This window comes from Candoia aspera, chromosome 5 (assembly GCF_035149785.1).
Source record: "Candoia aspera isolate rCanAsp1 chromosome 5, rCanAsp1.hap2, whole genome shotgun sequence".
Lineage (NCBI taxonomy): Eukaryota > Metazoa > Chordata > Lepidosauria > Squamata > Boidae > Candoia > Candoia aspera.
This window is the reverse complement of record NC_086157.1, coordinates 21206462-21220246: the sequence shown is the minus strand read 5'-3', so window position 1 is coordinate 21220246 and position 13785 is coordinate 21206462.

The window sequence follows — 13785 nt, the reverse complement described above, 5'->3', positions numbered from 1 at the left end:
TTGCTTACATGAGAAGCAACACTAGCTGAAATTATCTCTTCCATTTACTCATTAAAAACATAAGAAGATGCTACCAGCCTGTTTGAGCTCTTCTGCGTGGTTATTGGCTGGATCCAAAAATTCAGATCCACCATTTCCCTAACCATAGTTTACACCCCACGAATGAACAAAAGTCCTGTCAATGCCTTTAAGGAAGAAGAAGAAGAAGAAGAAGAAGAAGAAGAAGAAGAAGAAGGAGGAGGAGGAGGAGGAGGAGGAGGAGGAGGAGGAGGAGGAGGAGGAGGAGGAGGAGGAGGAGGAGGAGGAGGAGGAAAAGGAAAAAAAAACCTATGGTGTACATCAAGAAATCACCCCCGTGGAATTAATGTGTATATTAGAACTTAATTGCCTGTACTTCACTGAATGTTTTAATATAGATTTCAATTATGTATCTTGAGAGGGAATTCAGGTGCAAATATATCTTAAAGATAGCATGAAAAAGAAACAGGATAATACATATGAAAAACTTATTATTAAAAAGGTTAGAGTTCTACTAACCTTTTAGTAGAAATTGGGGCATTTATCAACAAACGATACCATGAAATATCTATATCTCCTTCTGCTTGTCTATCTGCCCATCAATGTAACTACTTAACTAACCACTTTCTCCTAGTAAACAATAAATTACTACAGTTCCCACTTTCACAATTCCCATCCTCATTACTACCATTCACATTCTCACAGTTCCCATCCTCATTTCTAGTGTGTGTACACACACATACATGCACTGTACAGTACTACATCTAGAAACTGATGCTTTTAACTGACATTGCATAATAAAGAGCCAAAGAAAGATTTAGAAATGCTTTAAAAGGATCCCATTAGTGATTGCTGGATATATGCAGCAACTTTAGCTGATTAAAAATGTCCACTGCTCCATTTATGGTGTCTAAACAGTTGAATGAGCTAGCTTAAAATATCTCCTCAATATAAACTTTGGATTTTTTAAGGTTGTAAAAAAGTAATCCAACAAGGAAAAAATATCTAATGTTTTGAGTAACTTAGTAATGGAAATTAGAAGATTATTTGAAGTGTACAGGGGCTTTGCCACTTGTAACACCATACAGTTTGAAATTAAAACACGGCAAAAAAAAAAATGCAGCTTTATTCTCTGCACTTATCCCCTAAAGACTAATTCATCATTCACATTGATTTAAAGTCATTTGATCACCATATGCAAGCCTTTGCAGACAACATTCACACTACTGACTCAAATGGAGATTTGTTTTCCACAGTTGTCATAAAGACTCTCCACTCTTCTACAAATGAGGTGCATATTTCTAAAATGATGAATGAACTTAAATTCATTTGCAAAATGTTTCACTTCTATTCTTCAGCTTCCATTTTCCAATGTGTTCCACTGTTGTAATATTGATTGATTGATGTGACTCTTAGCAACCACATATGTGTATCAGCCCAAATATATCTATGCAGCCCCTCTCAGGGACCTGCCTCATTCATGGAGGTGATGAAACCATAAGAAAAATATACACCAGTCTGAAATCCATGTTAGACAGCTGATAATACAATACATGATAATACAATCCAAAATTCAGAGCCATTCTGCAAGTTCTTGAATTTAATCCTTGGCCTGTTATTAGACTATATAAAATTCATTACTTGTCTATTATTACTTGTATTTTTTGGTTCTCTCTAGTGTCCAATTTTTAAAATCTTATTATGTTTTTTTTAAAAAAAAAAATCAAAACAAAAGCATTTCCCCATTGGAAGGATTCTTTATAATTAATTCCAAAATCTTTTTTTTTTCCAAATTTATCTGGACCCTTAGTCCTTTTATATCTTTCTAAAATCAAAGTTTTAATAACTTTTTTGCTGTTTATCCCCCCCTCCAATTTTTTTAAGTTCTTAAACTTGTAGTTAAAATTTTCTTTTGCTAAGAATTGAAGGAAACTCACCCAGTACTGTCAAACTTGTCAATCCAAAGGTTTCTAATATCTGGAAAGCAGTTAAGCATTTTCCAAAAGTGGTTAGAAAAGATAGTATGCAAACTTAGTGTCCTTTCAAAGGTGCCAACCATGGTTTGAGCAAGACAACTATTTCCTCATCTCCCAGACCTCTAAACCTGCTGGAGACTGCTATCTTCTGGTCTCTTCATGAAGAACAGCTGTCTTGTGCAATCTCAAGTCCTCTCCTTGTCCAGGAAGGTTTCAAAGAGCTTGTTTACATACCAGCTGCTCATTCTGCCACAGTTGTCAGCTCCACTTTTCATAGTACTGTCTTCAGCCTGCCATTTCTTCCTCTGGAGATATTGGGTCTAAAAGATGTTATGGAAGAGGAACAAGATCAAGGCTGAACTGAAAGTGGATTTACAAATGGCAGGCCACAAGAATGACATGGAAAAAGATGTTATCCTGGATGTACAAAATAAACCAGCTGATGTTTTAAAATTAAAAGGGATATACAAACAATAAACCAAGAGAGTGACCTCGATAATTTTCCTATATTGGATTTACAAAAGAGGCTTGTTAAAGTTTCAAAAAACCTCATGAGAAGGAACAAAGAAAAATATAATAAAATAAATCAAGTTCTACAATATTATTTGAATAGACTAAAGATTAAGATTGTTAGGAGTAAAAGGAAGGAATATAAAGTTGGCTTATTTGATCAAGGTTAAAATAGATATGTTGTTATCTCTGGTAACCCTTAATAGACTTTTGCTGACATCAGGACTGAAATGACAAGGCTTTATTATTTGCTTATAGATAACAGATGGGATATGGGAAGAAGAGATCATTTATGGTATTTTAGGAGGAGGTGGTAAGTTACTAAAATTGTTTATACTTGTGATGAAGGGGAAAGTCACTTCTTTCTATATTTCTTTCTTTTCTTTTCTTTTTGTTCCTTAATATATTATTTTTCTTTCTTTTCTATTTTTCTATTTTTTTATTTCTTTTCTGCCCTTCTATTTTTTCTTTTCTTTTTTAGTTTGTATTAGTTTGTATTGTTGTGATTGTAATCTTTAATAAAATTTCTATATAAAAAAGGAAAAAGGTTGCATTTTGGGAAGTTACAGTGCTCCAGTCCATGCTATTCTGTCTACCATCATTCTTAGAGAGTTATTTAAATATTGTCTGAAAGCCCAACCAATTCTAAAGTCTTCCAGTCTTCAAAGAGTTTATTTTTTTTATTTATTTTTTTTATTTTTATTTCATAACAAAGACAGTTTTGAAAAATACTTAATTTAGGGGTTTGGTATAACATTCTATGTTACTGCTCCAGGGGGGGAAAAAAAAAGGTTTTCACTGCCAAACTTTGTTTTTTATGTCAACATCACCATTTTGATTTTGTTTGCCACATGTCAGCTACATTATGTAGAAGAAAGTCACTTTGGATTTGTTTTTACTGAATATTTTAACACCCCAATTTGATTGCTGGTAGGATTACTATGCATTTATATTTCCCTAGATACACTACCTTTCTCCTTCATCTGCAATCCTTCCACCTGAGAGGTGGGGAAGTTTGATATGTCCTAGTTTGGAACATTTTAGATGCAGTATTGGTGGAGGGTGGTGTGAACTGAGGCATATGGTAGCAGGTGCCACACCCAGGTTCCAGCAGCAAACAAAGTTGGCCTTTACATACATACAGTAGATACAAACATATGTAGTTCCTGGCAAAGAATTCAGTCCCTGCTGCTCTTCTATCTTTCATTTAAATAGAGGTGCTGCTGGTTACAAGACAGTTTGGGGATGCTCCTCTCCTTCTGGCTTCTAATAAAAAATTGCCATGGGGTTATTTAAACATTGAATAAACCCTGAGTGAAGTGCCATAGATCTTTGATTTTATCCCAGTCCCATTGCTCATCTAAGTACCAGAGTATGTTGATTTTCTACCACACATGCTATTTTAGTGGCAAAGACTTGTAATTTCATACCACAAGCAATGATTTGGGTTGCAGGTATTTGTAATTTCATTCCATAAACACTGGTTTAGCTTTATGACTTCAGGTTTACAGTCTCAAGGTAGTCAGAAACCACTGAAAATTATAATGCCCAGAGAACTTTATGTTGGGTACTTTAACTGGTAAGTCTCAGGCTTAATGAATACAAAATCTCCTCCTCCTCCTCCTCCTCCTCCTCCTCCTCTTCCTCTGTAATTAGGAAGGTGAATTTGGGGGACAAACAAGGAATTGAGGAATGGCAGAACAGGGTGGAAGGAAAGCGAAAGGAAATATGGCAGCACTGGAGAAAAAGCATTTCAAATTATCATTTTTTTAAATAAGATTCAGAGAAATTTCAGGGGGGAAAAAGTACCAGTTCAAAAATCTGAATGACCTTGAGAAGGTAGCAATGGGATAGATTTTTTTTTTAATATCTTTTTGCCATCTAGCAGTTGTTTGGAGTTTTCCAGCTCAGATTTGGTAGCCCTAATTTAGTTTCCTAATGTAATAATAATAATAATAGCAGCAACAACAACAATAATAATCCCATAGTGTTTATGCTGAGTGAACCAGTATAAACCCAGCAGATTCAAATGAAATATAAAACGTTAAACCATCCAGTAGCTCTGAATTAAAGTCCTGATTTTCATTTTCCCCTTTGTGTTTTGTGAATAAGAAAGAGCATTCTTATTCACAAAACACATTAAGCCATGGTTGTTTTGTTTTGTGTGCCTGAGGTTTGCAAATACATTAAGCCAATAAGGCACATTGTGGCTGAATTTAGCCAATAAATAACAGGTTATTCAAAGGGTAAGAATTGTTTTTCAAAGCTCTTTTTTATGACAGATTCCTATGCTAATTAACTTAATTTCAGTATATAAAGAGGTGCAGGACAACTTTTTAAAATGTCCATATGTTTACAAAGCATCAGTCACAATACAAAAGTGTAAGATTTTTTAAATTGGCCAGAGGATGTGATTCTAACACGTTCTCTGTTCATTGTTTGTACAGGAATTGGCTGGATTTGCCTAACATAGTAGGCTAAGCTAAAGTGAAGTTGATTTATTCTGTAGTTCTGAAAACCCAGCTATTATCTTAGCAAGTTATGTGAAAGAGAATAGCATATCACCTCCTGTGATATTTCCAAATCCATTATCTACAAAACTTCCATAATGGTGAGTATGCTATTTGCACAAGAAAAAAAAAATGCAATTTACACAGGGCACTGTATTTAAATGCAGTAAAATCTACTGTGCATGATGATGCAAACCGCAGGACCATAACATGTAGGAACACTTACAAGGTTTTGTTGAAATGTAATCCTCCTAACTTAATTGGACTTTTTTTCTCTGAGCGGTAAAGCATCAGAGGAGGCAATTGTGTTTAAGACCACAAAGCACTTAGAACAGGTTTAACTCCACACTGTAAAGTCAGTCTCCTAACAACTTCTATTTAAGGTATAAAACAGACACCTTAACAATCATTAGGTTAATATATGACCCCAATTCTGTTTTCAGCCTGACAGACGGCTGAAATGCACTAGCCACCTTAAAATGTATTACAGTTATCTTTCACATGTACAGTATGACCAAAAAAAAAAAAAAATGCTTAATGAATCAGGCCCCAAAAGTTCCTTCTGACATTTTTTGGTGTCTGTCCTGGTCAGGAATGCACCATAATTTTAAATAGTTGCCATAGAACCCTGAGACATTTCATAGGTGACTGACAACAGGAAACCAATAAAATATGCTTTTTGCATATGCTGTTTTTCCCCTACTTGGTAGCTGGACAAGTACTTTTGAACTTGGCTGGGAAGTACTCATGATCCCTACTCTCCTTGTATTCTGCTGTGTGTGTAGGACTGCTTACAGCAGAAGACACTCTGGTCTTCAGCCTATCCATTTCTAAGAGATACTGTAAGCATCCCTTTTTAAATTTCCTTCAGTTCCAATATTTCCTCCATTTTTGTGTTTAAATCAACTGCCTCTGAGATTCCAGTTTCATTCTTTTAAACTGAAAAAAGGTTTCCAGTTTTTTTTTAATTCGATTAGGTCAGCAGGCCTGATCTGGGTTGACAATGTCAAAGTCCAATCTACAAATATTTTTTCTGTCTGGGCAGACAAATTATGCCTTCCCACACCTCAACAGCACACAAGAAAGATTAGTTCTTAATGCTAATGTAGCTATCCTATTGAATTTGAAAACTTGAAGTATAAATATTTTTTTTTTACTGGTGAGAATCTCCTTACCTTGCTGTTAAACAAAGAAAAGAAAAAGAGGGAACAATTGCTACTTCTCTCTCCCAGATACCTGCCTCTGTGTCAGTCATGTCAGTCAAAGAAAAAAAGTTTTGTTATTATTTTATTTTATTTTTTGAATACACAAACACATATTAACACAGACTTTTCAAAAAACTTGAAAACAGAATATGCACATGCATATTCATGTCTGTTCTCTAATATTCAGTTCAGCCAGCATGTTCTATCTTCCTTACCATCTTGGGAGACAGATAAATTTCACAAGAAATAAACAAAATCAAACTGTACACACACACACAAACACACACACACACACAGAGAAAGACAATGAGGATAAATTCCACAGCTGTCCAAGTCACAATAAAAGAGCCATTCAAAAGAAATATATAAAAGAAAATGCAACACTGGTGCTGGTCTGCTATTTTGCACCAAATTGCACCAAAATCTCATAAAAATGAGAGCTGGTTAAATGTTTCAAATCCCACAGAAAATACAGTATTCTCATTCACAAACTGACAGATGCATAAAAGACAGAGGTTATATTGTACTAAATTTCATAATTAGCGCATACACACACACACACACACACACACACACACAAAGAATATTGGACTTGGACAATACTGAAAATAATCAAGCACAGCTTCCTGGCTACGCTTTTCTTTTTACAGAAAGTAGAGGATTACTTGGAATAGGTGGTCTCCCTGATTGAATTTCTCCCTCTCTTCTGGTATTGCAGTCCTTTATTAAAGCTGTTGGCCAGTGATGTTAAACTTCATTGTTGTCCAGCCTCTGTACAGCACCTTCTGCCCTTGGTTTTAAAAGGACAAAAATTCTCAACTGCCAGAAGAGAAAGGGACTGGGGTAGTTTGACTCTCTACATGATGCAAAACATGAAACTATTCTTCAGGGGAATGTGGATTTTACCTCTGAGCCTGTGGAACTGTAGATTTTATATCTAAGCTGGCAGCTTTTGCAGGCTAGAGTCACAATATCTATTTTTTCCCCCTTTGTCTCTTGGTGTACGTCTATGTTCATATGTACATGTCTATCTAACATTCCTTTGTAGCACTTTAAATACACAGACTTGTTGGTGCTAAATCCTGCTGGATTGGAACAGCATGTAAGACAAGGTAAATAAAAAAGATGCAGAAACATTGAAAAAAAACATATGTGTATTTTAATGCAAAAGTCTGAAAAAAACAGGTTCTCAGGCATTGCCCTTTCTGTATTTCAATTAAAATAGTCTGCCATATTCAGTCCACAAGATAACAACCTGAATTCATTTTTCTTCACAGCAAAGCAAATCTTTGCTGCTTGAAAAAGGCAGCCACCCTGTCCTAGCAAAGGGCAATTCCATACAGAGTCAAGCTTTTAAGTACAGCATAAAGGCACTGATCCTGTTCAGGGATTAAGGGAACTGAATCTAGGTATTACTTTATAGAACTGTTTTCTGGGACACAGCCATGAGCTCAGTAGCGCATTCATGGCAATGCTGCTGTCTCACAGGATAATCTCTTGTAATGAGGCCTCCCATAACACCAACTCTCATGAGGGAATACTAAAATTAAAGATATTTATGCATTCTGTAACTCCAAAAGTAAGACTTATTAATGACCAATCAATACTTTCTATTTAAGTCTTTGAGGCAAATGGTATGCAGGGCAATCAAATAACTATATCTATTCAATTGTCTACAGGTTCACTCTGAAAACTTTAGCACTTGCCAGTTTACAGGCGAATATAAAGATTCTAAGCTAACTTGCCCTTAGAACAGAGTGTAGCATGCAATGCATTAGACAGACTTCAAGGAGCATGGGAAAGACAAGCAGAGAAAAAGATCAGAGAAAATGGGGAGTCTAGAATGGGGAATTCAAACATGTTTACAGTCACTGGGATGTTTGGTACATTCAATTCCATGGAAGGAAATTAGGAGTACAAATTCAAGAAAGGTGGGGTTGTGGGGGATTTTGGGATGTGATTCACATTAATAAAGCACACAAGGAGTTCATCTAGAGATGGAAAAAGCAACAAAAAAACAAAGCAAAGGAGCAAAGGACGAGAATGTGGTTGAAATGTGTGAAACTTCTCTCATCCAGCAAGGGGGAAGGGGGAAAAAAAGCTGACTCATTAATTAATTCACCCAACTTCACAACACTCTAGTGGCTTGCAACATTAAAAGCAAGAAAACAGTAAATGTCATGTGTATATATAAGAAAAAAAGATACTTAAATCAATTGAAATTCTATAGTAGCTTGACATCAGCCTACCCCATGACCTGAGGGAACAGCCAAGTTTTCAATGCCTTTTTTCACATCAAAGTGGGAGACTATAGAGGACAGGTGCTAGAAGGGAGAAGTCATGTTTCCTGGGTCCTTGATAAATGGCTTTGTTTGATCGATGGGACCTGGAGAGCACCCACTCTGCTTGATCTTACAGGAAGGGCAGAAATTCTTGGAGACAGGTAGTCCCTCACTTAACCAGGCACCATGGAGAGACTTAAAAATGTAATATTTGTGCTTTTGGTCCAGCACAGAAAACAAGACACTTTTAAAGAACACTGGGCTACATTATTCTGTATTGTTAGTATTGGATGTTATCTAAGAAAATAGCAGATACAGAAGCGAAAAGGTGTGGATGTTGGGGGAAAAAAATGTTAAACTGAAATATAGGGGAAGGAATGTGGAAGAGAGTACTACTGAATATAACAGCTTATTCATTTTATAGAGAATTTATATCCTGATGCCTAAGTATTACGAGTTCAGATGCTTCCACTTGAGAAAAATGAAGGAAAAAGGAGGGTAGCAGAAATTAACATCACTGATTGGGCAGGGATAAAGAATAGGGATTGTCAGGTGATAGAGTTGATTTAATTTATTTATTCTTTCTGGACATGAACAAAAGATTGCAAGAGAGGTTAGTAGCCCTGAGTCTTCCTTATTTGATTGACAAAAGAAATTCCCAAAGAAGAATGGCTTCTAGACACTGTTGATGTAGATGTTCTCCTACTAGATCAGTCACTGCTGTATCACGAACCTGCTTTCCACTGTACAGATGGGAAGAGACTGGGAGGAATGCATGTCTGCATACCCTATCATTGTGTAGCTGTTTGGGGAAGTCACCCAGGGTTCACCTTATTTCCAAATGCTGAACAGAAAAACACAGAAAGGGGCTCTGAAAGTGCTCTACTTCTTGGCTAAGCTACATTCCCTTTTCAAGTCAGACATGTTCTAGCATGTAAAGGTGCCATCTTAACAATAAGAGTGGGCTGCTTGCTACAGACAATAGTTAGCTTCATTTCTTGATCAGTGTACTGAGGTTGCACAGACCTGGAGCCAAACTTAAGTGTGCTGTTTAGGGAAGGGGCAGCACATCAAGCATGGGAGAAATAAATCTCCAGATTCATTCTCATCATAATGAGTTTGCTGCACTTAAACCTGTTTCAAGCACTTAAATCATTCTTCTGAGCAACATTCTTCATCTTTAACATTCTCAGTAGGTGTCATAAATAAACTGCTTAATGAAAGAATACATTCATACTGGTGAAATTAATGTCTTACTTTTTTTGTTTTTGTTTAAATAAAATGTTTCCAGTAGCACTACAAACAATATTGATGTATAGATTATATAATGTAGTATATTGGTAGTGTTGCTGAAAATGTGCGTATGTGTTTAGATACTAATCGTGTTGCAAGCTTTTTTTTTAATTTTCCTGTTAAATAGCTACATCACTGTTTGCAACACATCCTGTATTTTTTAACTCAAAAACATAATATATTTGTCTGTTTTTATTCTTTCATTTTACTATCTTAAATCTCCCATCATCCCTTTGACATCAACTATGATAGTCCCTTTTTTTTTACCTTGACCAGCTGCTGTCTGGAGATGAGATTTTTTTTTTTAATTATTATTATATTAAGCTGTCTACTAGAAGGTGTTATTGTGCAGAATAGGTAAGGTCATCTTAGCTTAGCTCCTTCCCCACCCTACCTTTTTTTTTTTCCTTTTGGGACTGAGTGGACTGATATATTGCTGAGATAAACAACAAATATAAGCTACCAATTTATTCAATTTTTACAGAGTTATAAGAATTGTTCCCAGAACTTTGATTCAAAGGACAAAATTGATGAGCTGCATTAATGTTTAGTTTATGTTCTCTGATATAAGTAAACAATCTAATTGGGCTGTGTTTTCCTTGCCTGGGAGAATTGCTTGCTGTTTGGGTTCTGTACTACAAAGAAATATCTAATAGCAAATCTATGAATATGGATTAAGAATAGATCAAGCTTATCTGTTTGTTTTTTGGCTTCATCCATCAACATTTCACCTGCAACAAAAAAAGGGGGGGGACATGAAATGTAAAACTTGTTTTCTGATGGAAATTTTACTTGATGTTAACTTGATCTATGGAGTGGGGGTTGAAAGTAGATTGTTAGTAAATTGACTATCAGACTACCTGTGAGGAATCATAAGGAGGTTTTATTCCAATAAAGGACTCAAGAAGGAAGTACCTGTAAATAAATAACACCTTTATTCACAGGCAATACTATATAGTAGCATTTTGTTACTGTTCATATTTAGAGATTGTATAGAAAGCAGTTAAAGAGACCAAGATCAACAATGGACCTGTGGAGTGAATAAAATCTTGAGTCTGGTCTTTCAAAACACATACTATCATCAAAACACAAATTATAGGCCCATTTATAGACTTTTTTTTAAAAAAAACTGAGAAACCCATCTTTGTGACTACATTATAGTCTAGTGATCTTATGACCAGGGCTTAGAAATTGTGTTTTGAAAAGATTTGGGGAAATCATTAGCCAAAATGTGTACATGAATAGGGCTCATTCAGAGGAAAAGTGATATATTATTTTTGTAAAGAAAATATTCAAAAGTTTGAAGCATAAAGTGAAAACAATGCAATATTCATAGGCTGTTCACGCTGAGAGTAATCAGAGGCTTCTGAGGGAGAACCACTTCAATACTGGTCGGTTCTAAACTCAGAAGTCCATCTGATGGACCATGGCAATGAAATACAATATGTGCATCTTTCTGTACATAAGACAATAATCAACAAACAGATGCTCCTCACAAAACAGAACTCCCTGTTCTTATCTTCACCAATGCAATCTTTCTGATTCCTTGTATCCATTCTGGAATATATCCCAATCCACCTCCCAGCACTGACAATTTCATGGTGGACAGAGACTACTAGATTTTACTCCTTATTCTAAATCTGATGGGTCTGTTTTTTTTTTTTTTTAAGCCTTGCAAAATTGATACTCTAATTCAAAATATTTCAGTGATTTGATTTGTTATCTAAAATGAAAATAGATTTTAGATAGTGGAGGGTTGATCTGATGCAAGAAGAAGGACACAAATCCTCTAAAACATTTGCAGGAAACTAAGATTCAAGTTCAGTTCTTTGGAAAACAAAGTAGCTAACCATTTTGAGGATTTCAAAGAAGTATACATCCTGTATAAACTCTGGACTCCTCAGTATAGACACCAATCAAGAAAGAAATTTCATTTTAACTTCTGATAAATGCTTGAGAAATAAAGCTTTAGAAATAAAATGACAAATTCCTATATCAGTACAATACATCCATGGGCTAACTTGGCAGCTACAGGATGTTGGATTATGTAATTAATTTGTTCCCAGCCAGTTTGGTGTAATGGTTAAGGCATCAGGCTAGAAACTGAGAGACTGTGTGTTCTAGTCCTGCCTTAGTCAGGACACAAACACAACTGGGTGACGTTGGGCCCAGAGCCCTGGGAAGCAGGTAAGGGCAAACCACTTCCAGAATCTTACCAAGAAAACTGCAGGGACTAGTCCAGGTAGTTGCCAGGAGTCAAAAACTGACTTGAAGGCAAACCCCCCCCCCCCAAAAAAAAGGATAAAAGTTACCATACTAGAACAGGCTAAAGTTCTTATTCAACCTCAGAGTCTGAGTGTTGGTTTGTAACTTTAGTAAAACCTACTGAATAGACTCTCCAAAGACCAAACTGGTTATCACTGCAGTGAAATCAAATGTCTAATAAATGACATATACACCATAATACCTCATCATGGATAAGCAGCCTTATGTTTGCACCAGAAGATTTTGGGTGTCTGTGCATTATCTGGAGTCAGATCAACCTTTTAGCTAGAGATATAGATGCTTGCCAGAAGCTGTCAATTTTATCTGCTGAATAAAGCTTTTTAGCTAAAGAATCTTTCTCCACTGGGAAGCCCTTGTTCTCCATAACCTTGCTTTGGGATTTCTGTTTCTTTGTTACCAACTTCTCATGTGGAGTAGTCATTTTCCATCAGTCTGTAGGTTGAGTCATGGCAACTGGACTTCTTTCTTTTTGGAAGAAATGTTTCGCTGCTTGTCCAAGCAGCTTCTTCAGTCTGGGCAACGGTTGGTGAGGGGACATATATGGGGTCCCCTGAAGAAGTTGCTTGGACAAGCAGTGAAACATTTCTACCAAAAAGAAAGAAATCCAGTTGCCATGACTCAACCTACAGACAATTCCACCTGGATGACTGAAAACCTTCATTGACATTTTCCATCAGTTACTGTTACTCCATTTACCTTCTATTAATTGAAAATTGTTGTTTTGTTCTTTGGGAAAGTGGCTGTGCTCTGAGCAGCAGGAAGTAGGGACCCCTAAAGGTGGACTATACTTTTCTTGAGTTTGCTTGTTCCCATTTCAATCTTCTAAGGAATTGGCACCATACTGCTGCAAAACATATTTCAGTACCAACTTTCATGTTTCACCTTCTGATTCCTTCAAACCCAATCTTGATTTCAGCCAGAGACCACCATAAAGTAGCAGTAACTATAAAGTTTGTAACTGTTCCAGTAAGAACAATCAAGCTTATGAGCTATAACACATGATTAAAAATTGAAATTAACACAAGCTTTAAAATCCTTATCTCAGTACAATCTATATGTAAACATTATAATATATTTAATACTATTAAGCTTCTGTAAGCAAATAATACTATGCAGTATTAAATAATGTGATAATAATGTATCATATAACAAGGAATAAAACAAATAAAAGGATAAATAACTAGAGATAATTACCATCAGTACAAATATATAGGTATGATCTTTCTTCATCTGACCTAATAGTTCTTATTAGCAGTCAGATACTAAAAGAGTTATTCACAGTAATGCACAAAACACCAATCTGATAGTATAGAAATATCACAATCCAAAAAAGTAACAAAGCACAAGATTTTCCTGTGCAATCTGGAAGTCTTGTAAGCAGTGGAGAGATAAAAGCTGTATGAATACCTCTTGTTGTGGGGTGGGGTGGTATCTATACTCCTCTTAGCATTTTGAGCATCAGAGGACGCATGAGCTTTTCTGTTACTGGAGAAGTGAAAACCACCCAAACTATTTGAAGCATGAGAACTGCTTGATTGAGTGCTTACCTATATGCCAGATGTGAGTGTTTGGTCCTCTGGCAAAACATCTGATTTTGGTCTTTAATGATTTATTTCCAGGGTATCTTCCTTGCAGTATTGCTTTTCCAACTCTTGTAAGGAACCTCAGAAATACTGGTGCATCTTCTGCATTTTTCCAACAATTT